This window comes from Phaenicophaeus curvirostris, chromosome 6, assembly GCF_032191515.1.
Source record: "Phaenicophaeus curvirostris isolate KB17595 chromosome 6, BPBGC_Pcur_1.0, whole genome shotgun sequence".
NCBI lineage: Eukaryota > Metazoa > Chordata > Aves > Cuculiformes > Cuculidae > Phaenicophaeus > Phaenicophaeus curvirostris.
The window spans coordinates 18,974,354-19,001,895 of record NC_091397.1 but is presented as its reverse complement, the minus strand read 5'-3'; the positions used below and the strand labels follow the sequence as shown (position 1 = coordinate 19,001,895).

General features: G+C 39.3%; 1 protein-coding gene across 13 annotated transcripts in view; it reads left to right on the top strand.

Annotated features, from left to right (window-relative positions):
• Nucleotides 1-27,542, top strand: part of KIAA1217 (KIAA1217 ortholog) — a 246,086-nt gene that overhangs the window by 78,024 nt on the left and 140,520 nt on the right. Inside the window, exon 1 of one of the 13 annotated variants that reach the window (XM_069859465.1) lies at nt 8,070-8,089. The exons of the other annotated variants lie outside the window; for them this stretch is intronic. The gene's annotated coding sequence lies outside the window, so the exon portion shown is untranslated. Of the gene's footprint in view, nt 1-8,069; nt 8,090-27,542 lie in introns of those variants that run through there. 13 annotated transcript variants of the gene reach the window in all.

Sequence of the window (27,542 nt, the reverse complement as noted above, 5' to 3'; positions counted from 1 at the left end):
ATAACCACTCAGTAGCTTATTGTGGTAAGATAAACATGGAATTCTAGGTATTTTCTACAGTAAAAGAACTTAGTTGTTCTTTTGATCTGTACTTTCTGCTGGTGCTTGTCAGACTTGCCTGGATATTGCCAAAATGTCTGTGCTTTTGTCGTTGACTTTCCCTTTTATATTTTTTTTCATTTTAGGATCACACTGTTAGATTTTGAAAGCAGAATAGGTTTTCTAACTTCTAACTTCCTCTGAAAAAAAAGCAGCCAGACAAAAGTTATCAAGCCTTTCAAGTGAGGTTTGTCTAGCCACTGCTGCTTTGGTTTTGGCTTATCTTCCCTGTGGTTTGAAAACTTTCTTGAATGTCTGGATTCTGTGATCTTTAAGAAGTCTTTTAAAATGCAGTCATCATTTCAAAATGTTCACTCTGCCTTCAAATAGTTTCAGTGGAGAAAGGGTGATGAGCTGGTTTTACTTAGCTCTGTATGTGGCAAGGGACCTATGTTTGAAAATATAAGCTTACATATTGTTTGACTGCTCATTTAACTAAAAGTCAGCCTGATTTCATATCGGTGTCTTTGCCAACCCACAAAATCACCTACATTTGTTAACCCAAAATCATCAAAGTAGCTGAGTCTGGTAGTGGCCTGTTGAATATTTAAGTTACTTTATCTGTAGTGTAATAGGGTAAGTTGAATAAGAGTTATGTAAGGAAGAAAAGCCTTGATTAGCCATGGAAAATGTTTTGACTTTTAAATCGGTGGCTGAAAGGTTAGGAACCTTTTCTGATTGCAGAAATGGTAGCAGCACACCTTGAGTCAGTTCTAGATGTGTTGGGTGTTGCACCTAAGAGCAGAACCATTAGAATCCTTTGAAAACAATTGACTGTCACAGACTGCTAGGTTATCAGTGTTTTGTAACACCATGCTGAACAAAACCACATAGATTCTCTTTTACATGACTAGACTGCCTTAGTTGACAAAGGGAGAATTTCTAGTTTCCTTGCTAATAACTGAGACAGGAAAGCGGTCATAACCATAGGTCTGCTATTTGATTTTTTGAAATTTCAGGCACCAAGAAGCATTTCAAAGAGCAAATCTGCTCAGCCCCACAGCCCATGTGATCTCTCTTATCCCTCCTATCACTTTGTTCTCATCTAAGAAGAGGATCAGCCATTTGTTTCTTATCTAAGCCCCTGCTTCAGACACACATTAGTCACGAAGCTCAAATATCCCCTGTGGAAGGGAAGAAGGTTGTCAGCAGTGTAGTAAAGGCATCCTTTTCCCCCTGCCTTTCCTCAAAGTTCCATGTAAATATGTGACAAGTCAAATGTTGTGTAATAACCAAGCTTTTCCAATTGGAAAGCCTGAATAAGTAGGAATATACAAACATCAAACTTACTTCACCACCCACATGGATGTTTGGGTTAGCTGTTATTGACTGTAGGTGATTTCAAAAGCATCTGATTATATTGTTAATGCAAGTACTGGTTTTCAGCAGTATTTTTTAACTGATAATATGATTGCAATTTACTTCTGTGAGTGAAAAGTGCACTGGTCCAAAGAAAAGTGATGCCGAGATCTGGAGACATTGTGGGAGTCATAGTTCTTTTCCCCAGTCTAATCCAAAAAGGCACAATCATCATATTGAAAATTTCCTAGATAAATACTGTACTATGAGCTTTCTTTGACTTCCAGGAGAGCAGCCACTATACCTTCACTTAAAAGAGAGGAAGATATTCCTTCTTATCAGTAGAGCTATTTCTTTCCTGCCAGATTGTGCTGGTCAAAGAGGATAAGGGATAAGATCACAGACCATGTAACAGGGCCTTTCCCCCCTTTTTCACAATTACCAGTCTGAGAGTCAACAGGACAAAACCTATGTTTGTTTCTCTGACACACTGCTGTGCTACTTTACATGAAAGCAATGCAGTCTTAATCTAAGCACTTTTATACAATTTGAATTAATCCAACCATTAAGAACGAGCTCATTGTTTAAAGATTTGCAGATACTGTTTCACAAGCCAAGAAACTTCTCAAGAGTTTTGTTCAGCCACAGTGTTAGATAAATGAAATGAAAGCAAACCATGATGTGTTCGTTTTGCTTTTTTTTTTTTCTTTTGTAGGGTATTTGTTTGTCGTCCCTCCTGCGTTATGGCTGCCACAAATCATTTGTAGAGTACAGTGACCTTTACAGAAAGACTTGTAGTAGCAAGTCCCTGTCTTGATAGATAGAGAGAGAAGATCTGTTGTAGCATTCAGGAAATTATCTAAAGGATGGAATTACAAAAAGATACAGAGTCCTCACAACCTTAACCCCTTATAGAGGAACCAGAGATGTAATAGCCTCCAGCATGGCTGGACCATAGGAACAGGTCATCTGGCATGGTTTTAGTCCTGGGGAATAGGTGCTCAGTGATGCCACCATAGTTTCTGTTCCTCCTCCTAGAAAACTGAAATCAAGAATGTGATCTACCAGCAGACACAAACAAGAGGAAGGCTATCATCTGATGTTTCTCTGCAGAGGTTTTAAGGAGAATGATTGGGGTGTCTCAAGAATGACTAGCCCTTGGGACAGTTAGAGGGAGAAGGAGGTAACATTTAACACTTGAAGAAATCTGTGGATTGCTCCAAAGGTTGGTAATAAAGTGCTCCAATCCTGGTTTGCCAGCTTGAGTTTAACAAAACTTTGAGTTTGCTTGTTGAACTTAATATTTTATTTTTTGTAAATTTGCTGTGACATGAGCTTATTTGGGAGGAGGTAAGTACAGCTAGAAGTTAAAATTTTCAGTGTTGAAGAATTTTAAATGTGCTTTCCTCTTGAAAAAGTTGTTGGGAATATGTTAAAAGGCAGCTTTTATAGGAATGTAGCTTTTTACTGGGATCTGGACTTTGGTGAAGAAATTCACCAAAGGCTGCCAAACAATTGCATTACAATCTTTTGCCATAGAAGTTTGATACATTGTCTTGTTAAGTACGGGGCATCTTGTTATAAAATCAGAGTGTATCCCAACCTTATAGAGCGTGCTTTAATATAAGATTATATTTTATTTAATCATTAAAATACAAAAAAAAGGTCATGTGAAGAGAGACTGTGTTGGAATGGTGATTTTGCAAAGAAGATGACAGATAAAAGAGACAGAGTTTTATCAGATATGTAATCATATCCTTTAGGCTGAGAGGTAAAGCCAGAGGTAATGAACTGTCAGACCCAAGTAACCATCTTGGGAAACATGCGCATGGTCTTGTGCCCAGATGAGCGTATGCCCCAGATACATTTGCCGCATGGCCAAATCTGCTGCTGGTGGTGTAGAAGTATGCAGTTTCCTGCAGAGTTGCTTTTTGGTGGTAAAGAGGAGAGCCAATTAATGATTATGAGCATGGTATAAATACACGATGTATCTCAGGTACGTGTTTGATATATTGCAATACTACATGGGTCAAACTTTTCACACACAGGAGCTTAAAAGAAGATACTGAGTTGGTGCTGAGGGGATTAGCAGTGGCATTACAAACATACAGGACCAAATGACTTTGTAAACTTTTGCCTTAGCTTTTGAAAACTTCAGTAGAGCATGACTTAACTGCATTTGAGCAAGCATGTGATCATGTGCCCCATAGCAAAGACCTAAGTTCGAAAGGGCCTCCGGACAGCATCTGAACCACTGTAGAAAGCTGAGACTTAGATTAAGTTATGCACAGCCCATCAAACTGAGTCTTGACTATTCCCAGTGAAGGAGATTCCACCATTTCTCTAGATGGAATTTCCAGGAATGGGCTAAGCTGTACCTGCTAAGTCTGGAAGGCATGTAAGGATCTTCTGAGCTGCAAGTTCTCAAGAGTTCCTGATATGATGCTATCATAGGAGGAGTTATTTTCCAGGAAGGCAGTGCTTAGGGCTCAAGAATGTCCTTATCTCTGGATGTGTGCTTTAGTTTCAGACTCAGTATTGTTGTAGTGGTATTGAACAGTGGAAATGTGGCAGAAGAGAGTAATCCAAAATGTTTAGAGATCTGATTAAACTGTTTCTCTCAGAGAACCATTATTTTTTTGTCTGTTGACCATGTTGAGATAGAGAGCTTCCTTGATTAAGAAATGTAAGTCTACTGAAGCAGGAGAAAATATACTGGTTCTATCTTGGCTCTTTAGAACAGCAGTGAAATTCGTAACACAAACTAAAGGTTATAGTTGGAGAGTTGAGGAGATTCAAATTGGGAGTAATGCACAACATTTTTCACAGTAGAAATGATTCATTATACTGACAAATTATTAAGGGAAGCAAGAGGTTCTTCATCTCTCTAAATCTTCGAACTATGACAGGTTGCTTTTCTAGCTGATATGCTTTAGTCAAACAAAGGTTACTGATGAATAGGGCTAACTGGCAGAGATTTATTGGCTCCTCCTTGGCCTTGGTTATGCAATTGAGCCTTTTGGCTATTCATGCAATTTTAATGTTTCAAGGATTGTTCATAAGGAACTGAGTTTGAACCAGCTGCTTTTAAATATGGCACTGTAACAAGAGTAAGCAATTTTAGAAACAAAAAATTGATTTAGCATTTAGAAACTTAGGTTACTTGAAAATTTAAAATACAAATACCAATAATATGCGTTTTCTTGGTATGCTAGTCAGGGTACCAGTAAATAGCTATTATAAACAAGCACAAGATTAGAAGTGTTTTAATTGTCTACCTGACATGAAATAAATAATTTGTAGGAAAACAAAGCATCCAGAGAAAGTGCTAATAAGTCAATGTAGTGTTGCTTTTTATTAGCATTCTTGATGGGGCTGAATATTATTTGGCACAGGCTTTTTGTGTCCTGTTAATAACCACAGCACACCTGTAGGATGTGGGTGATGGAGTCAACCAATTAATTCCTCCAAAAACAACCCTAACACCAAATTGCCACCCTGCCATGTGTTGTGGAGTCCTGACTTTGGACTTCGTTCTCTACAAAGTCTCCAGACTGTGTGCAGAGCATTGCAACTGATGAGAAGTGCACTTCTGATGTTTTATACTGCTCAGCTGGGGTTGTCGTCGTTTCTGCCTACAAAATGATGCATCCCATTCTTGGCTTGTGGCTTGGTATTAATACTGTGAATAACACTAAGGTTATAGAAGACCTTTAAAATTACATGTTAACTGGCATGAGAGAGTGTGACTGAGGTTGTAAAACTCCTTGAAAAGCACACTGGAGTGAGAACTTGGGTTTTTTTCCTCCATCCCCTTGACTCTGTTGTTACAGGTGCAATATTATCTCACTAACCATCCTCTCCACAAACACCCACCCTGTGCTTTGTTCCACCACTTGGTGAAGCCTTGATTTCATCATTTCTGGAGGCTTCTGACCATTTCTCTGTGGTCAGAATGTCAAAATGGGTGTGGTGCACCCTTCCTTTCCAGGACCTCTGCTTGGCTTCCATGGCTTTACCCTGACACAGAGCACTGAAGCCAAGGCCAACATTTGAATACAGCTACCAAATTTTTCTCAGGAGTGTAAGCACATTGTATATTTGAATTAACACTGTCTCACTTCTGCATAGAAATGGTACTTCTAAGCTGTTTCCTTAATAAAATTTCAAGGGATTGCTGCCTCCGTTCGCTGTGGTGATGCTGGAGTGCCTGGGGAGGGGAGGGATGACTGAGAGCACAGATGAGCATGGCAAAGAGGTGGGGGCAGCCTGTGGACTCGTGCTATTAGCCAAGTGCATCTGAGCAGCAGTGACCTTCAGCATTCCTTGTCTGTCCTGTGCCAGTGGCCAGGGTCAATGATATCACTGTGTGACCTTTCCCAGGGGAAAGCTTTCTCACACAGCATTATTCGTGGGAGTCTTTGTATTCAGGCTTGGAGAGGAGGGGAATTTTGCCCTCTGTTTATGCTAAGGGAGGATATGTATGCTTGCTGCCAGTAAAGGGTTTTGCAAAGCATAATGCTATTTGGATAGTAAGATTCTAAGATGAGGAAATCAGAGTTCACACCACTTTCTAAATTTCATGAAAAGGTTACTTAAAGGAATGTCTGTGTGGTATTGTGTTGCATGAGTAAAACAATAGCACATTTTACTTTAGACCTTGAAAAAATTTTCCTCTTTCTAATAAGATTGAAATAACTTTCCAGCCACTTGCCTGGAAAGCAGGCAAGAGGCTGAAGAAGACTTACAGAGTTTTACTGTTTAAGTTAACTTATATGATCATGTTTGTACCTGGATGGAGAGAGATTGTTTACTCAAGTGTGCAGGAGGAAATCTCAGCTGTGGGAAACAAATCTTAGAATACGTTTACTGTTTATTGTTTTCTTCACTGAAAGTTGAGGAAACTCATAGTCCTGAATTAAAATGAATATTAAAATGTCACTCAATATCTTAAAAAAGAAGCCAAGATGTTTCACCACAGCTACAGCCAATGGAGGATTTTAGAGAGATGTATGTTATGTGTGTAGTGTTTATCATGAAGGCAGCCATCATTTTAGAAATACAAAATCAACTGTTAAAATCTATTTTCTGCCTTGTTTAACAGTCCATGAATATCCAAAAGTCATTTAAAAGGCATTCATCATTGCCACACAAGGATTTTAATAGCATTTTTATGTCCATTAAAAGAGGTGACTATCTTTATATTCAGTTTTAAATATGTAGGAACAGTAGCATCTATTACAGATATTGGTTTAAGGTTTGTTAGGTGAGCTAGTATGTGTTCAGCCCATGCATCATGGCATGGAGGCTTTCTCTGCAAAATAAAAGGAAAAGTAGAACAAAATCTTATCCAGGTGGAACCGAGCCAAAGGTGGATATTCAGAGCTGTGAGCACAATGAGGATGCATTTGGTTAGGAATAAGGGCCTCCACAAGCCAGCTTCAAATACTCCTTGTCCCCAGGAAAGAATTTTTTTTCTTAGTTTTTCATCCAAGATCAATAGGTAACTCTTGAAAACATGCATAGTAATGTTAGTGTGATGAGGGTTAAGGGCACTGTCCAAGAAGCTTTCCAACACACCCATGTGAGCGAAGCATCGCAAGTGGGATTTTGACTCATTCTTTTGATGGTGCAGCTAAGCAATAAGCCCTGACTAGACAACAGGAATTTCTATAGTGAAAGGAAATTGTCAGATGGTTTAAAGCAAATACGTCCAACTCTACCCAATTTCCTATGGTGGTAGTGCGGGATGAAGCAGAGGGGTCATGGCCGGTGCTGTCACTGTCTGGTGGTTTGTGGCTATTGGTAGCTTTTTGGAGACAACGTGAGCTTACGACATCAATGGGCTACTCATAGTTTTACATGGGCTGCCAGGTCAAGTGTTTATTATAGAAACAAGGAGGTAGTTACCTCCCTGCTCAGCTCCCTAAATTCAGCCAATTCAGGAAGGTGGTTCATGTAAGTTTGGTCATGATAAATTTAATAATATCTGAAAAGCTCAGATTTTGGTTCACTGAAGCAGAATAGTTACATTTGACAGGCACTAAAGTAAAATGGGTTGAGAACAGTAAAAAAGCCTTGGACCTAACAAATCTGAAAATGTCCTTCAAGATTTGTATTGAAAGCAGAAAAAAGGACAGGGTAGTTTTCCTTTTTTATTAAAAAACAGCAATCCAAACAGATGGGAAACGTCTCAGATTTGTGTCTTCCTAATGTGAAGTACCAAAGGGTATTTTTTTGTTTTTCATTTTGAACATAGGGGTGGACATAGATTAATGGGTTTTGTTTTAGCCTCCAGTTCTTACATGTCCTGTACGTGAAAGCAAAGTTTTTCTCCTCCTTTATACCAGATGTTACACTCTGGAGAATAATTTCCTAGTATTTTCCAAGTTCAGTGAACTGCCTTGTATTTTAATGATGTTGTTAGGAAATGTACCAGTTCATAACCAATGATGTACCTAAGGCTGTTTATAGACTGCGCTGTGGAGTCCATCATAACTGAAATGGCTTAGGAAGCAGAAGCTTGATCCTTTTGGACAGCTGTGTACTTGCACTGAGAAGAGACAGTCAAAAGAGGAAAGATGGCACTGATTTTTTTACATGATGAGAAGTTCAGGAGTTTGCAGTTAGTTAAACAATTCTTCAGCATTTATGGGATCTAAATGATCCCCAGGTAGCAGGGCAGCACACAGTAAGTTCAGATGGTTGATGACTTGCTTAAGCTAAGTATGTTAAGGTAATTTAGATAATATTTGAGAGCATATTTTTTTTCTCCTACAGGGATGTCTTAGTGAAACATGAGTGATTTCCTGATGGATTTATTTTGTTTTCTCTTTTTGGACAGATTGTAGCACTCGGCTTTTCTCTGAAAGTCTCCATTCCATTTCCAAGCATTATTTCCAGCAAACTAATAGTAAGAGATCATTTACTATTAGTCACTTCATTATGCTTTTTCCTTTGTTTTGAAACGTGTTTCTCTGCTTGCTTTTTTCGCTTTCTTTTATGCAGCTGTTAAGCCCTGGACAAGCCACTTGAATAAGTTTGTCCCTTAAGATTTTCTGCCTTTAAATCCCTCTTGCAGACTGACACATTCCTCTGTGAGATCTGTGTGTACCATGGCATCTTTGTGGACTAAACCCGTGCAGCTGCGTGGCTAGTTAGTGCAAGCAATCTTGCTAATTAATAGAGGCTCCCCTTAGGGAGTGCAATCCACCATTCAGTACTTACCCTCAAGCAGTTATCTAAAATGGATCAGATGACATGTGTCTTAAAAATGCCCACTGATTATAAAGGGAACCTGGAGTGACAAGCTCAGCTGTGGGAATCTGCAGTGTACGTGTCCTGGGTTAGGGAAGTTCGGTGTTTGAATAATTTTGTCTTCAAAAAAGTTTTAATTAAAGGAGTTGGTTCGTTGCTGTCCCTTACTTGTTTTTCTTAAACTTTGAGCGTTTGGGGGAAGGGGCCATCTAACTTCTTGTTTGCCCAGTGCTTAATGCATAGTGGATACTGTCATTATGTTAATTAATTAGGGTTATAATTTTACAACTTAAGGTCAAGGTTGACAAAACCACAAGTGTTACAGAGCAATACAAAGGCTGCAAAGCTCAGTTAAAAATTTGGAATTCTTACTGCAGGATCCTGTCCTGTTTCATGAAAAATATTAAGACACCTGAGGATCTTTTAGAAAATTACAGTTTTTAAACAGCTGCATCAAAGAGGTTACAAATACAAAGTGTAAAGCACTATGGAATGGTACGTTTCCTTTATATAGGGAGAATATTGTGGCAGTAGTTCAAAAAACAGTAGAAGGAAGAGACAAAATAGTTAGTTCAAATATGAGGATATATAAAATGTCACATAGGGCATAGAATCAAATAGTTGTTGGGAAGGATGCCAGAAAGGCTTATGGTTTCAGTTCAGAAGAGCTTCTAGTTACGTATCTTTTTTTTTTTTTAATTAATTAAAGTACGATTTTTTTCCTCGATGACTTTTCCTTCAAGGGCTTCTCATGTAGTTGTTTATTAGTAAACAGCTGCTTGCAATGAAAGACAATTACTTTATAGCCATGGTGGTTTCTGCTAGATGTGTGTGTTGATTGGGGACTGGTTGCACTTCTGTTTGTTCTAATATATTCCAGATAAGAATATGTAAGTATTCTTAAACTAGGCAGATAACTCACAGAAAAGCTACATAAAGAACAACCACAATTATACATAGAACTTCTGATCTTTAGAAATCCTTAAAGTAAAATAACTCATTAAAGTGTGCTAAATATACTCACTCGTATGAAGACTTTTATATATAGTATATATAATTACAATCTATATAGTATCTGCCTATATATTATATGTGTATATATATGAATAAAGATTATTAGAAATGTGTTTATTGAGCTCTCCTTATGAGGTAGGTGGTTGAAAACACCGAAGTCAGGTGTTTGCTTGATATTTAGGTACAATAGAATCAGAATTGCCGGTGTTGTCAGTTGGTGTCTTACTTGCTCGAACTGTTTAAAACATGGGATTTATTGAAGATTGAAATCTATAAGATTGAAATAATTAAAAAATCTATGTATAAAACATCATTCAAATCCATAAAATGCAGATTGATGAAATTGCACTCTCTTGTCAAGAATTTGAGGCTGGGTAATTGTAGTTCAGTACCTGATATAAGTTGATCTTTCACTTGGGAGTCAAAAGGGGATTGAAATCTGGACACTTAACATTTTGTATAGACTTGAAGCTTGCTAAACAGGTGAAAGATGCCAAGCTACAACATAACTCATATTGGCCATTGCAGTGTACTCTTACAACTTTAAATAAGCAGGAAAATATTGTTTCTATGATGTGGGAAATATAATTTAACACAAGCAGGTCACTATAGTTTCACTTGATTTGCTTTATTGAGGTATAGGGGATAGTGCGTACAGTAGCCTAAGAGACTGAGCTTATGTGAACATCAGAACTAGCCTATTATATCCTAGTCTGTAGATTTTTTTTTCAAGTGTTTGCTATTTTGAAGTGAAAAATTTGTATTTTTTTCCTATGGTTACTTAAGATGAGCTACATAAAAACTCTTAAGGAATATCATTGAATCATAGAAGATCATCCAGTTTCAACCCCCCAGCCATGGGCAGGAACACCTCCCACTAGATCCGTGTCCCCAAGGCCTTATCCAAACTGGCCTTGAACACCTCCAGGTACCAAAATTTGGCAACCTGTTCCAGCATCTCACCACTCTCATGGTGAAACAGTTCTTCATTATATCAAGCCTAAATCTGCCCCTCTCCAGTTTATACCCATTGCCCCTTGTCCTATCACCACAAGCTTTTATGAATAGTTCCTCTTCAGCTTTCTTTTAGGCCCCTTTCAGGTACTGGAAGGTTGCTATAAGATCTCCTCGGAGTCTTCTCTTCTCCAGGCTGAACAAGCCCAACTCTCTCAGCCCATCCTCATATGGGAGGTGCTCCAGCCCTCAGATCATCTTTGTAGCCCTCCTCTGGACCCATTACAACAGTTCCATATAATTCCTATGTTGAGGATTCCAGAACTGGTATGTCACAAAATAACTGATAATTGGTAATTGCAAAAGGCCAGCTGTGAAAAACTCCAAAATCGTTATCAGACTTGATGTTAAAATGACAGGTGATGTTCGATTTAAATAACTCTAAAATATACCACACAATGAAGGCTAACCTTACCTCCATGTATATAATAGTAACCACAGAGGTGATCGTTACCACTCAGGAATAAGATGTGGGAGTTAGTATAGATCCATGGAAATGTCAACGTACTCTTCAGTAACAATTAAAAGAGGAGATCTGATGTTCATAGTTATTAGAAAAAGAGAACAGAGAACAAGACAGAGAGCATCACTTTCCATTATAAATTCATGAGACATCTATGGTGTGTGCAGTTCAGGTGTTTCCAACACCAAAAAGGTGTAGAACTAGGGAAAAGACTGGGAGAAGTACATCAATGATCAAAGTTAGGGAGTGGCTCCAGGGACAAGTCAGCAGAGTAAGAAATGAAATAACTGAGAAGGATACGATGAAGGGGAGGAAGAATAGACAAGTTACAAAATTGCAGATTCCTAAGAACTGGGAGAGAGTTTTAGAGAAGCATCACTGTTTGTGTCCCTATTCTTAACCTCTTTCTTGGGTATCTACTTCAAACTGGTGGTGGAAACAGGCTACTGGGGTACGTGGAACTTTGATCTGGTCCTTCTTATTCCTGAAATAATCTCTAGGCCACAGTAACCCCTGGGTGGCTAGGATGAAGTACAGCATAACACCAAGAGAAGCATCAGTTTGGGGGAGAAAAGGGAAGATTTTGCCATTTGAGTTCCCTGCTGTAATCACTGAGTCCAGAACATCTCCAGCTCTCTAAATCTCACCAGGCTGTCTTTCTTCAGCTGCTCCCCAATGCTCTCCTTCAAGTAGTTTTTATTCTCCCCTGAAGACTGTTGTTTCTTGTCAGTATTTTCTCCACTGGCATGCCATTGTTTCGACTGTTTCTTGAGGATGCTTTGACTATCTGTTTCTGTGACTTGGATGAGCAGTTTTGGGTTTTTTTCAGTAGCTGGTCTGCAATACAAATGAAAGCCTGTTTGCAGACAGACAGCTTGCTCTGTTCAAAGTATGGAAGTTGGAGAAGTGGGAGGCAGGAATGTATTGTTGAAAATTTTCCGGCCCTATCAATACTTGTGTTGCACTAAGTTAAACTCTCACCTACTTAGTGACATGCAGCTTGTATCATTTTACATATGAGCTGTGACTTTGTCCTGCTAAATGGAGCTTGAGCTCGTGAGACTCAAATGTCAGAAGGCTAGAGGAGGTCAGAGCAACAGAAGAGCATAAGTTAAAGTCTGCCATACTATTAAATTCGTGCTTTGCTATACACAGCTGCAGTTGCCTTTTGAGAAGCGCTATAGACTAAGAATTTGCACTTTGTCTTAAAGAAATTGTGCAAGTGATAAATGAAATCATTAGACAGAAGGCTTAGAGAAAAATTTCCCTTTTATTTCGGCTTATTTATCCTCTGGCTGACATTTATTGTGCATTTGTTCAATACTTCATCTCTGGTTTGGATTTTTTTTTTCCAGAAGAAAACATAACTAAATCCACATCACTAATAAGTGGTGCTTAAACTGCTTTTGCTGTGTTTACATCTTTTGAAAGAGGAAGTGACTTGGTACTGATTTAGAGATGGGCCTGTATTTGCGTAAGTAATTACAAATTCGGTTTAGAATAAGTTAACATTACCCAATGTACATTTTTAATGTTCGTAGAATTTGATGGTCCCCTAAGAATACATGTACATGCACTAGAAAACTTGTTTCCTAACATATTTATCTAAATACTCTGACTGTTCAGTAAGATTGTTATCCACACACAAGCTATGTATGCTTTTGAATACTTGTTCATAGGGGTAAAGACCTTTTGTTCTAGGATAAGCTCTTGGTGCCTTTCTACTGATTTTCAGCACTTTGTCACTGTATGTTGTTTTGGTGGCAGAAGATTGTTGAAACCCAAATGATCTGGGCAAAGAATTTGGTTATGACCTATGATCTTTTATTTTCTGTGGGCTTACTCATGATCGAAATCATCCTTTGATAGTGGTTAATAAGAGTAGCATGTGGACTTGAAATCCTTAGAAATTATTCTAACTAAAGAGCAAAAAGTATAAATGCATGTTTCATGGCCTGCATACTCGTGAATAACTTTGCCTGAGGTATCTGATTTGTAAACCTGAAGAACTAGGAAGAGGAGTGTGAATAAGTTGCTTTTGAGGGTTTGTGGCCAAGTGCCTTTCTGGTTCCCTTTCCTGGAGGTTTTGTGGCCAGCAGGGACTAAGTAGGTTTTGGCTCTTGGAGATCAAAAATATTGTGTCAAACCTTAAAAAAGATGAAAATATGAAAAATTGACAGTAGTCTGCTGTGTAGTTTAGTTTAGTCATAATTGTGGTTCTTTTTTTTTTAAGCATGTAATTACATCCAGAAGTGGACAGTCTTCAGCTGTGTTTAAATTGTTACTTCCTACTTGAACATAATAAGCTACAGGCAAAGTTGTTTCTCGATGCAATCCTCACATGATTTCTTCAAACCAGTCTGTTGTTGAGTACACTCACTGTACTTGCCTGCATGAGGCTGTTGAACTGATACTTTCTAACTCCAGAGCTTCTTTTTCCTGAGATTGCCTCAGAAGAAATCTCAGCCAAAGAAGGCTTTGTTGAGATTTATAGAGGAGGTGCGGTAAGATGTGAGGAAGAAAGACAATAATTCATTAGTTTTCAAAAATAAAATAAAAATAAATCCATTCCTATTGCAGGCCTTGGAAATCTTGTCCAAGTGCTTATGAATGTAACTGTTTAAGTGCACTGATCATGCAAGCATGCAGCATCTTATTTCCAGCTCTGTGTTATCGCCAGCACTAAAGCTCCAGTCTCACTCCTGGGACAAGTAGCATTTTTTATTGCATTAGCCAAAAGAAGGATCTGCTGATTTCTCCTTCAGCAGTGGCTGCAGGCTTTAACTGCAGTGACTGGCTGGCCATCACTTACATCAGCACATCTCTCCTTCTACAAGAAGCTCAACACAGAAGCAAGAGCTAAGCTAGATAAAGTTTAGAAAATTTAGTGGTGTGGAGTGAGGAGTGTTTTGGACAGAAAGGTAGGCTCAGAAGGCAAACATGGAAAGATCCTGAGGTTTAAAGCTGCTTTCTTCCTCGTGTCCTGAGAACAAAGGTGCCCTGTGACCAGCAGTTTGTGGCTCAGTCATCCTGAACAGTTCCTCTGGAAGAAAGAGAGGAGCAGAGGGCAGGGACAGGCTGCCTCACTTGTTCCTGCCTCCTTGGTAAGAGAGTAAGACTCAAACTAGTCCCTCGGCCACAGCATTGCTGAGAGGAATAGGTCTCTGGGAAACAAGCCTTGGGGAAAAAAAACACAAGTAAGAAATGCAGTAATCAATACAATAAATTGTATAGACAGGAGGTTATGTAAGTGGTTACCTTTTTTTAATAATATTTTTTCTTGGGAAAGTCTTTCTAATAGGCAGAGGATGCAGCTTAGACTGTAATACTTCACTGCACAAAGGGAAATTCCTCCTCTATGCAGCAGGAAATGCCATAAACACATTCCTGTGCAGTGTAACCGTTGTACACAGCAAATACATACCCAAACTTTTCAGGAAGAACACGAGCCTTCAAATAGACTCTGTGGTTTAAACACACTATATTTAATCCTTTTCTAGCAGCAGAAAAAACAGCCTGGTTGCACTGTGTGGGTCATTGGCCAGTTCCTCAGGCAGTTCCTGAAGACAATTTGTCTTCATCCTTGTGCCTTTGAGCATTTGCAAGGTGAAATCATAACCATGTCCTGTGGCTTTGCTAAGCTTTGCAGTTTGCAAGGTGTAACTATGAACTCAGGTGAATTGATTGAAAAAGAGACATTTGGATGTACTTCTGCATATTGCTGTGAACCAGGGTAAAACAAGTAAACCTCTTTGTCATCTGCTAATGTTGGAAATGCAGTAACTCCAGGGTGGAAATAAAAGGCGAGTCAGAAACTGAGTTACGCATCTGTATTGTCCCACTGGCTGCCTTGGGTGCAGTATTGAGCAGTGGTTATGAAACTGTGCTCCGTGTTTACTCATGTCACTTCTGATTTGCGAACTTGGTATCTGAGTGGCAGGCCACTGCCTGCCTGCCGTGGTAGCAAACACTCCCATCCCCTGTCCTCTGCAGCCATTGCCAGAAGCCCTTCTAGAATGTGCCTTCATCTGAGGAAGGGTGCAGACACTGAAGTGATGATATGTGCAGCAGAAGCACAAGTGGGTAAGCTCTGTTACTGTGGCCTGTGACAGGAAACTTAGCATTTCCCTTAATTTAAGAAACTTCTGTCTGTTGGAGGTGGTTATACGTGGCACTGCTGTATTTGTTGGTCCTGTCCTCCTGTTTGACTGCATATCTCATCTTGGCATGGGTATTCCTTAGTCTGGGAAAGTATTGAGCTTTTAAAGAGGAAGTTTGGTGTCTCATCTCTTCCTAGTGTTTGCAAAGAAGGCCAGTACTGATGAATGAGAATCAAGTATCTTGGTTTCCAGTTTTGTAGAGGTGCTTCGGTGCTGATGCAGACCTCTTACTTGCCACAAAGGTGTCTAGAAGGATTTGGAAGTTAATCTGTCTCTCACACACACAGATACAATGTTCAAGATGTGCTGTCCTGTCCCTGTGTTTAGATTTTAATACCTACTCTTCTTTTGCACCCGTGTTTGAAATAGCTGATCTGCATAGCAGTTGAGTGAACTATGTTCCTGAGATAGTGACATGAGGTTTGGGAGGATGCTAGGCAGGGAACACAGCAAGATTTCCTCCTTCTTTTTTGGGATTCTCATTCACTAGAAGATCACAGGATTAGCCTAAATGTGTTCTAGCCTGTCATGGGCCATGTGTCAATGCAGAGGAATACCAGAACACTTGACAGCGTTAGGTGAAGAGAAGTAGAAGTTTCTTATCCACAGTGTTCTTCAGAAATTGAAGTGCGACATAAATTTTAAGACCTTAGCTTAAGTCTTAACAAGTAAATCTGTTTTAAAATAATGAAAACAGGCCATTGCTTACCAGTGATCTTGGAAGTGGGTAGAATAAAGGAATTCTGTCTTCAAATGAAGCAAGTCTTCAAACTTTAGCATTTGCTGGCTGCCAAGAAGCTTACCCTTGTGTCAGACTGCTCCATACAAGCTACATATACATCTCACCTATTTCCCCTGGGCTGTTTTGTTTAGATCTCCTCAAAGTGTCCTCTTAGCCAAGTTTAAGAAGCTAATTCACCTTGAGAGAATCCCAGGAGGAAGATGGATGGCCTGTAATCCACTCTTAAAAAATGGAGGGACAAATACTAGAGACAAATACTAGTTTGTGGACTTGCCCAAGAACTCTGAGGGAGCAGCAGTGAAGACAAGAGCTGGGGCTGCTCCACAACCCAAGAGAGCACTGCGATGTGAGAAGAACTGGCTTTGCGGGACGATCACCTTCAGGAGCATGGAAAGTCCTCTCCATCTGCTGCTGTGTCCATCTCACCACAGGGACCATGCAGTCTGGGAGCGAGACCCAGAGTAAATCTGGGTTCCTGACCTGGGCCAGTGCTGTGGCAAGGAAGAGGCCAGCTGGTCAGCCTTGTCATAGCCCTTTAAAATCTTACACAAAGGCTTGTAATTACATTTGGGTTGGATTTAAATAATACATGAAAATCTAAGCCTATGTTCATGCATTTAAATACAGCAAGTACTCTGCTTTTCTGGTTTAGTGAGGGTTTTGTGAATCGAAAATACTTTACTCATCTGTAAAAAGGCTTAGTCCCAGCAAATTGTGGCTTTGATTACAGGAAATAATCATAAACTACTTCATATGCAATTAAAGACACTTTCTTTTGGAGATATTTTTGTAATTTGTATTTTTTCCTAAAACCAATTATCCAAAATATTATACTCTTTTATGCCTGCAGTGCAACTTTGACTTGCATATAAATTGATTTTTTGAAATGAAACTTTCTGTATGTATAATTGAAGCTTGAGACTATTTTACCTTTATCTAGGTAATTGATTAACAGGTCAGATTACAGCTGCTGGTTAGTAGTAGCAGCTAATAGTTTTATGATACAGTTTGCTCATTTAGATAATTGTATTAATTTAGAATGTAAATTGGCACAATTACAATGACGTTTTTTAAAATGTCAACATATTTTATGTTGATGTCGAATCAGCATTTAATCAAATACTGAAACTGTTTGAAACAGAAAATGCCTTTCACTTTTAAATTTAATACAATGTTGGTCCAGAGCTCTCATAGGAAGACCAGTGTTGGCTTTGGACCATACTCATAATTTTATTATCTTTTGAAACAGAAGAAAAATATTCAAATTCAGACTGAACAGTGGTGTAGCCCAGAGCTTTCCAAAGCATCTACAAACAAGTAAAAGAGTATTTCACGGCAGTGGTGGACTTGAAGACTAGGGAAAATGTGTCCTGAAGGATATGTGCCCCTGTGGTAGCTACAACCCATGACATGCAAAGAAGAGAAAGGAAGAAATTTTGTCTTCTTATTATCAAATCGACCGTTCAAGGAAGATCCTTCACCTTTGATGAATACCTATGAGTAAGGTACAGAAGCTGAGTAAACTTCCATAAAAACATCTGTTTGATATTTTCTGCTTAGCAGCTGGGATGAGAAGCCATGCTACTTTCGGACCTGCTCTCCTGCCAGCCTCTGGCTGGCGGCTTATGTCCCTCATGGGCAATAGATGACATTTCCAAACTTAGTTGTTTGTTTTAACAAGAGAGATCACCCCAAAGAAAGAAAGGTGTGGAGGACAACTTTGGAACTTGTGGGCTAAGTGGGAACAAGCAGCACGTCTTGAAAAACTGTTGTCCTTTCACAGAGAGCTTTGATAGTGGAGGTGTTTGTTTGTTCTCTGTAAATTTATTAGATGGATGAAAAAGAGGGGCACAATGGACCTAGTTAGATTGCTGGCATAAGGCCAACTGGTATGTATTGCCTTGGGTGAATTTAGGCAAGTGACTCTTACTGCCAGGATAGCTGGAATGCTGTTCTGGAGCAGTGGGAGCGAAGAGGTTACTTCAAAAAAATCAATCATCTCCTATGCCTGATTGCCTGCAAGGAATGGACATGGTAATCCAGCAAAAGGAATGGACAGGTAATCCAGCCTGTGTACTCTCATGGCCGTTACAGCTGAGCCACCCTGGTGCCATCCTCCTTAGTAAATACATGACTGGATTATTGAGAAGATATGGCTGAATGATTGAAAAGCCATCACAGTTTTCTAGATACTGCCTTGGGAAACCTTCTGCCTCAAAACCCAGTCTGTCCATGGAGCAAATTTCACGGGGCTGTGTTGCACCACCAGCTGGTGCCATCACCAAGGTGCTGGTGTCAGTGTGGGACTCCGCCGCCTGAGCAGGGCAGGAGCTGGTGCACTTCTGTGAGTACTGCTTATGCTTTCAATCATTCCTGATCTGAAACATGATCTGGGGACTTTACAGAATCTTTTAATTCAGCTGTCAAGACTAAGCAAACTTAATTACAAGCTGGAATTGGCATAAAAGCTTAGGCAGTGTTTCCCCCCAGCATTTGTATTTGCTGTTGGAAATGCTTCAGCCCATAAATCTGTGCAGATAATGCCAATAGGGAAAATCACTAACAAAACATAGTTTTATAGGTGCTTTTAGGTGAATTTTTCATCAACTTTATGTGCCTGTACCATATCATTATATTCTTTTCTCAGCCATTAACTTCTGCTGCGAAGTATGAGATATTGGATTCCTTTTGTCTTTATCATTTGTGTCTGTTGCCCTCGCACATGTACCTGGTTAATGCACCTCGGTCTTTGGGGTGCCCTGTGGCCCCTGGAGAGGGTGCAGAGGTGGAAGTCCCCATGGTGAAGAACAGAGGTTCCTGTGGAAGCCAGGATAGAGGTGGGCATGAGGGGACAGGGTAAGCTGGAGGGAGCTGCTGGAACAGCCAAGAGACAGGATGTGGCTCTGTCTGTACCTGATATGAGAAACCCTGTGAATGCCAGTGGCAGTGGCATCTAGTTAAGGAAACCAGAGATCTCCAGGTTTTGCTTTCTTAAAGGCAAATGGCTATGAAATTATATCTGTTGAAGGAGAGGGGCACACACTTCACTGAAACTTGTAAGTGCCAGCTGGAAGATTAGGGTATCCAGGGCCACAGGTTTCCTCTTCTGTGACTTTGGGCAAGCCTTTTATCAAATCAGTATAAATTAGCTGTTTCCGTTAATTTTTACTGCAGTGAGGCTAACTTAGGGTAAAATTGCGCATTATGGCTATACTGATCTGTTAGATCCTTCTTTACTCTTTTCCCACACACTGGTTAAAGACTTACTGAAATGGGTGAAAATTAACCTTGGTGTTTGGGAATAAGAGGGGAAGACAAATTATTTCATGTTATGCATAGAGAGGGAGATGCGTATGTGTGTTGAGGGTGGGGGCAGCAAGAGTCTTCTCCTTCCAGCTGCACTGAGCTATTAGATCAGCTGAGCCATAAATATGTGTCTTCGGCCTTGGATTAGTTCAGGATGTGATCCTTCATCTTTGCTATTTTGAGAGAATCACTGCTGAAGCTGTTTCACTAACGGCAAAAATATTTATTCAGATATAAGTATAACCATTTGTTTCACTTATCCCTCCAGAGCCACATGAGTATATCCCATTTAAGTAAATGAGAGTGCTGCACACCTAATTAGAGACAGAGTTTAAGTCCACAGTCCTGTGCCAAATTGCTACATCATGAACTAAAACTCATGGAAACTTAATATAGAGTCATAATGTATTTGCTGTATTTAAATCAGACTTTAAAGATTAAATGAAAGCCAATACACCAAATAAACCCCTGCAATTCAGGCTGTAATAATAAATCACATAGTGGAATCCTAGTGCAGACGAGAGTGAAATTGTAAGGGTATTGACATTAATATCATAGTACCTCTTGACTTCAGTAGACCCAGGATTTCTTTGGTAATGTGCTCAGAGTCTTAATTTACTAGCAAAGTAAGTCGTTTGGGATTTCTTGTTTTCCCCACTGCCACTGATGATATGATCAGCTCCTGGGACAATACTAAAATATACTCAGCTGTATTTCTCTGTCAGCATCAGCTGCCTGCTTTTTTCATCTGCCTCCCAGAGCCATTCTCTGTTTCTTGCTGACCTGCCTGTAGTACACAACCAGATCAGGTGCGCTGTCTTATTTGTTTTTTAGACTCGTTTCCTAAGAGGAGCAGGCTTATACAATTGATGATGTGTCTCTTTTGCTTACAAAACTGTCTTGGCTGATTTTATTAAAGTTTGAAAGGAGAATAGCTATCCTAAATGTCACAGGATAAAGGAGGCAAACCCGAAGTGAGTGCCCTACCTGCCCCAAGCCCACCTTGGGAGGGATACGGCAGCAGCACTGCAGACAGCTGACTACATGCAGCACATGCATTGCTCTGGATTAATGGTGGCAGAGCCTTTCTGGTGGAGGAACATGGGGAGTTGTTTATTTTGCAGTGTTCTCCGCCCCTCCCTCCCCCCTTTAACAATTTTGTTTCATGTGACTTCAGTTTCTTACATTGGACAGTGGCAACATGATGATCTTTGTCAAAGTAGTTGATTACATTTATTTAAGAGATATTTAGTGGTAGCAAATCAATAATAACAACTGATTTGCAACTTTTCTCTGCTTTGCAAAAGACATGTGAGTTTCATTTGCACTAGCTGATAGAAGTAAGGGAAGGGAAAATAGTTCATAAGTTAAGTAATAATTGTTAGTACACAGCCATAAAACTTAAAAATTATTTCTTGAAGAAAATTAATTGCTATTATTACATATTACATTACCATACACAAATGGTAATTCATTTAGTGTCCTTGGAGACATAAAACAGTATGGAAGCCCTCATAAATACTCCAAGTATATAATTTTAACAGCTTTTGCTCTATTATTACCATTGGATTGATGTGGAATATCTAGTATTCTGTTGGTTTAGCTGTACTTAAAGCTGGGGCTTATGAGCTGGGGGAAAGGTAAGGTGTATGTTCTGTCTGCACCTTCTGTACCTTCTTTTATTCCCTGTGTACCCCTATTCTTACTGCCTTCAAAAATTTTTGCAGATGTGCAAGAGGCACCAGACTGGTTACTGATGTGCTGACTGCTCCCTCTTATTGTTTTGAACGGTTTAGCAACTCCTTTATAGAGACTTTTTAATTCCTTCTACATTTTTTTCCTGATCTTACCTAAAGACCTTATTTTGCAAGCTCCTGTACATTTGTTTATCTATAAAGGCACCAATATAATAATACTGTGGGTGCTAGGCAGGCTTCTTGAAGTTAAGCATATGTGCGTCTCACAAAATTTAAGGAAAAACAGTGAGACATTGAGTTGACATCTGAAAAACAAATACCTTCATTTTCAGTAGAGGTGAGAAGTGAAATGGTGCTTAGAAGGTTGCAGGTGGATTTAATGAACAGCAAATGCACTGGAGAGTGATCTATGAGCACCTTTTGTCTGCTAGATCAGAGCATAAATATGTTTATTCTTATATATATCAGGGTAATGAGGGCAGTGCAGGGGTAAGCAGACACCTGTCTGACCAGCAGATTGCAGGAGTGAGGGGAAAATTTGTAGTTTTTCTTTGATCTTCTAAACCAAGTTAATGATTCTAGTGTGCCTGTAACTAGGGTAGGAAAAAAAGGATGTACTAGGAGTAATCAGAAATCAGATTCTAGTTCTGTTACTAATGAAAAGGACAATTCAGTTATAATGTTTACTCCCTTATTATTTGTTTTCTTTTCTTTAAGGGAATCTTTCTTTTCTTTTTGGTGGGTGGGATTCATCTGTAGCCCAGTTTGCTTACCCTAAGTTTTTCCTTCCTGTTCGTTATTTAATATCTATTTTACTTTGGGCACAAAAAGACCCCAAACCCCAAAGATAAATGGGCACTGTTCTCCGCATCAACTGTTTCTACTCTGAATCATAGGCTCATAGAATAACCAGGTTGGAAGAGACCCACCGGATCATCGAGTCCAACCATTCCTATCAAACACTAAACCATTCCCCTCAGCACCTTGTCCACCCATGCCTTAAAGATATAAGGGGAATAGTTTTGTTTCCACAGGAAGAGTAGCCCGGGGCCTTTTAGCCAGTTACTGCAGTGGTGTGTAGACCACAGCAAAAGGGATTACTTTTGCCTTCCGTAGTGAACGTTAACCACTGCTGTGCTATACAAATGGATCTTTTATATTTTATCTAGTTTAATATTCTAAGCAAATGAGAAGTCTTGAAATAACAAAGCCCTGGTAATCATCAGGTGAGTTATCACCATATGGTTATTATCGAGTGCATTTTCTTTTTATATTAATGAGTTAGAGCATAGTCATGTCCCTTGTTTGCCATGGAAGGAAAACCATTCAAGTTTCTGCTTGTCACATTTCTGGGAAGAACAGAATATTGTTATTGTCTGTGAACGAAAGATGACCTAGTCAAACCTGGCCCACCAGTTGTCTTCCTGGAAGCCTCTCACAGTTGTGGCTCTTGTCATGTCTAAGGTTTCTCTAATTCCACTATCAACTCTTCAGCAGGTTCAGCTGCTGGTGCTGACAGTCAGTTCTGCGTTCTTCATTTCCACTGAAGTTACCTTATTTGCAATCAATCAAACATTGTAAAAAGAAGTTTGACTTGGGTATTTTATGACTAATACGGACATCAACTGTAAGGCAGGAATTCTTTTGACAATGAACCAGAGCGGTTCTGTAGAACCTGGTAAACCTGGAAGTGAAAGGCACTATTTAGCACCCACTATGTACCTTAGGTAAGGTTGTTATAAAGTATATCCCTGTTCATGGCCTGATGTCCTTCATGCCATATTTGGGGTAGACTGACCATAGACAGAAGCTGATGTAGGTGCGATTAATTGCAAATAGACCATATACATAAATATTATGCAACAGCTGCAGAGGGAATTTGTAAATCACTATTCACTGTGACTTATACATTAATCTTGTTTTCATGCAAAACCCTCTAATCATGTTTTGTGCATCAGGCAGTAAGTTTTCACTGAAAACAACCAGGTGCATAAGGATCCTTGTGGTAGTGCTGTGCTCCAGAGTCACCAGCACAAGCATCGAGCCATCTGTTTGAAGTCTCTTGCAACTTCTTTGTTGAGTTCCAAGCATGAAATTACATTTCTGTCCAGTGAAACTGTGGAGCAAACCACAAGAGCCTTTGCAGTGTTACACTGTGGTATACACTTATGGTGTAGTGTTACACTACTACTTTGTAGTGTCAGCATACTTTGAAAATTAACATATGAGCTTTTCAGTATTACATATTGTAGAGAAATTCTTGCAGGTTGAAGGACACAAACAAATGGACACTGTCCTTGAAGGACCTTGGCTCCAGGGATTGTTGAAAGAAGGTTTACGTTGGTTAGGCATCATCATTTTAATATTGATAGGCATGCAAGTTGCTATTAAGTGTGTAACAAAGCGTATCAATCAAATTGCACTAGCAATACCTAAAGAAAACGGGGGAGATGTAGAGATGTATTTACAACAATGGCTTTTAGAAAGAGGTATCAAGGACGTGTCGTCCTTGTAAAATGTAGGTCATGGTGGTTAAACAGAAAACTTTAGTGTCAAAGGAAGAACATTTAGGGGAGTAGTCAAGATAGTATATAGCTGTGCAAGCATGATAGACCGCAACTTTTGCAGGTGGATGTAACCAATCATAAGCTAAGCTTTTGCAATATGTATGAACTAATTAAATGTAACCAATCATGAGCTAGGTTTTTGCAATATGTATAAGCTGATTAAACACTGTATAAAAGAAGCAACCGTAAATCAATAAACTGAGCTTTGATCACCCATCCTAGTGTGGTCGACTCCCTCCGTCGCTCTCCAATTTCAACAACATATAGTGATCTTTAGTTTAAACGTAGTTAACAACATGGATAAGGTGGCATAACCTATTTAAATATCTGTGTAACTTTATTACTGTCTAATTTTAATGAAGATACTCTCAGATGATTGTGGATGCCATCTATAAAACTTTCACGTAATACAAGGACTTGTATTAAGCTTCTCCATATGTCCAGCAGCCTTTACAACAAGCAAGAAGAACCTAATTGAAAACAGGAAACTTTTAGTCTCTGATAAGGGATTGTTTGAAAATTTATCAGAGTAAAAAGCTGAATTCATAAGAAGTTTGTTCTATTTTTAAGCCTAGCAAAGTAACACATTTGGATTCTAAAGTTAATTGGAAAGCAGGTTTTAGTAATTGTTCAAGTGTCAAGAGCAAATGCATTTAAAAATCGACAAACAAGGAGTGCAAGTACATTTATAAGGCTTTACAAAAGCTTTATAAAGATCAGATACTGCATAGCTGTGTATGCTACCGTGACTGATCTGAAAGAACTAGAGAAATAGAAGCTCTGGGATTCTGTGAAGTAATGCCTTGAATTGTTACATGAGCAAGGCTGTTTTTCTTGGTCATAATTTAGGAAAGATTTTGTATGTTATTGTCAACAAATTAGAACTTGAATAACAAATCTTCAACATAATAATCATAATCTGTTCTGGTTGGGGAGGGACAGAAGGAAGAAAGCTCACTGTAAAATAGTTGTTTGATGAAAAATTACATATAACTTATATGCCTAGAGTAGCTCATTATTTAGGTGGGTTTTTACTGTTAAGTGATACAGTCCACTTTTAGAGTTCCTAACTCAATAATACTGCAGTAGTGAGCCTTTGTACTGTGCTTCTTGGTATCTCCTGCTTGCTTTGAGTTCCATACTGAAGTGGAGCAATTGAACATGCCAGACTGTCCCATAAAACAAAAATGAACAAAGTAAAATTGATGGCAAATATTTTCTTTAGCGTTTACCTACCTTAAGAAATTGTTCTTTATAGATCTTTAGAACACAGTGTAACTGTAGCTCCTATGTATTCACATATGTGCTTATGTCCATTTATAAATTATTTTTACATGTGTCTATAGGTATCAGAACTTATCCTCTGTCTTGCCCTGTGATTGTGGGTATTCTTTGAAGGTGCCCATGTGAAGGTTGCAAGTGGTTACACCATGTGGAACCTTCAGGCAGTCATGCTAAGTGTCATGTGCTGCAGTATAAAAATGATATCAAATTACTGGAGAGTGTCTAGAGGAGGCCACAAAGCTGGGGAAGGCTTTAGAGAGGAAGCTGTATGGGGAGCAGCTGAAGTCACTTGGTCTCTTCAGCCTGGAGGAGACTGAGGGGGGAACCTTGTATGAGTTTACTGCTTCCTCACAAGGGAAGGAGGAGAAGCTGGTCTCTTCTCTCTGGTGAACAGTGACAGGACCCGAGGGAATGGCAGGATGATGTGCCAGGGGAGGTTTAGGTTGTGTAATAGGAAAAGGTTCTTCGCTCAGAGGGTGGTGGAGCACTGGAACAGGCTCCCCAGGGAAGCAGCATGGCACCAAGCCTAACAATATTCAAGAAGCATTTGGACAATGCACTCAGACACATGGTGTAAATTTTGGGCTTGTCTTATGCAGGGATAGGCATTGGACTTGATGATTCTTGTGGCTCCCTTCCAACTCAGGTCATTCTGTAATTCTGTGAAGTGGTGTTTGTTAGTTTTCAGTTCAGGAATCTGAAAGGTGAAGCATACTTCGAACAATGGAGTGCAGAAGATGGAGATTTTGCAGGAAAACTTTTGCCTGGTCTGGGTAAAAACTAAGAAGATAAGTTTCTAGTATGTGGGAATGAAAGAAATGCAAATTTGTGAGCAAGAGGGATGAGAGATAGGTGCAAATATTCTCATTTGCAATATATGGCATGTCAAATGCAGTAGGAATTACTTCTGTTTCTTTGCTTGCTTTCTTCTTCTTCTTTCTTTTTTTTTTTTGAAGGAAAAGCCACCATTTAAGTGAAGAATTTTACATGAACCTTTACATTCATTTTACCATCAAGATATCACACTACCCAAAAGAGAATCAAATTCCTCAGTTTCCCAGCAGTTTCCAGTTTCTTACTGATGACTCCATTTGCATCCATTTTTTTCTCAGTTGCAGCTAAACACAACATCTGTATTCTGATTTGGTAGTATTTTCAGTAACTTAAAAATTTCTGATACGTTGATTTGGAGGAATGGAGTGAGTTGTTGAAACTTTTTATGTGACTGACTTATAAGACAGTCATTAGAAAGATATCCAGCAAATTTGTTGGTCTTTAGATGAGTTTCTTAGTGCATCAAGGTTTTGTGGGGCACAGTGCTGTGAGGATCATTGCATCATAACCTTCATTTAGTAGGTTTTGGTCCACTACGCTTCAGATCTAGAAGGATTTACATTGTTCTGCTGTGAAGCATTGTGTTTCATTATTATGACATTTACATTGACTGTTATGGGAGAAATGTGCTGAAAGTCCTTTGGCTACCTCAACATTTTCAAATTCCCACATGCTTCTTCCCATTTTTATTAGAATTTCCTCAAAGCTGCTTACACACCGTCTTTAAAACTGTCCTGTGTAACTGAGGTCTATCGTGTTGCCTGTAAAGCACTCGTATGGCTGGGCATCTGGTATACTAATTGCTACTTTACGGAACATAATGGAATGTTCTTTTTTTGTTCTTGCAACCTTTTTGTACGTTCATTTTCTCTTTCAGCATACATTTTGTTTATTGTTGCTTTCAAGTGGATTTTGTTGCCTACTTCAAGCTTTGCAGTGTTTGTGTACAGCATCTTGTCCCTAGGTGGGATTCTCCCTAACAGTGCAGCACAAATACATTATATTTCAATATTTTTAATTTTATTTTGGCTTCATTCAAAGGAGGTTTTGTTGCTATTTCTCAATTCCTATTTGACATACTAGTTTTGCAGTAATTTTCTGGCTATTTTAAGCAGTCTATTTTGAGGAGACACAATTCAGTGTTTTACAATTAAGCTGCTACAGAGCATAAGAAACTAATCCCTGTATATATGGATTAGGGAGTTGATTTATGGTATGTCTCTATACGTTGCACACACCAATCTGCTTGAAAGGTAAGATGTGTGAATTGCTTACACATCTTAATAGATTTGCAAAGCATGGAATTGAAGAGCTGGGCTAGTCTGCTTGTTTGCTTTCCCATATTAAAGTGGTAACTGTATACCATTATGGTGTGTTACTGCACTTAAAAAAAAAAAGAGCCTTTTTGCTGCTCTGTGTGCCTCGCAGAACAGGAAAATAAGACATCATTTAAAGCGGCTATTGTGCTGGAGGTTTCTGGAGCATTTGACATTGCATGTTCAACTTTGGCATTCTGTCATAAAAAAACAAAGCAGAGCTCAGGCTTTCAAATACGCAGTTGAGCTGCTTGAGCTCCTGTAAAAATAAGCTGGAAAACAAACCCCTTTAATAAAATGCTGATGCTGGAGAAGATACAGAGTCATTGCTTCGTTATGCTACTTTTCTCAGCATGTCTCATTTATTTCCGACAGTAAAAGAGAGAGGTGATTACCAGATTAGCAAGAGTTGTGATGAGGGGAAATCTTGACCTCACTGAGACAGGGAACAGTTCAGCCACTGAGTTGACTTCTGAGCCATGCGATGACC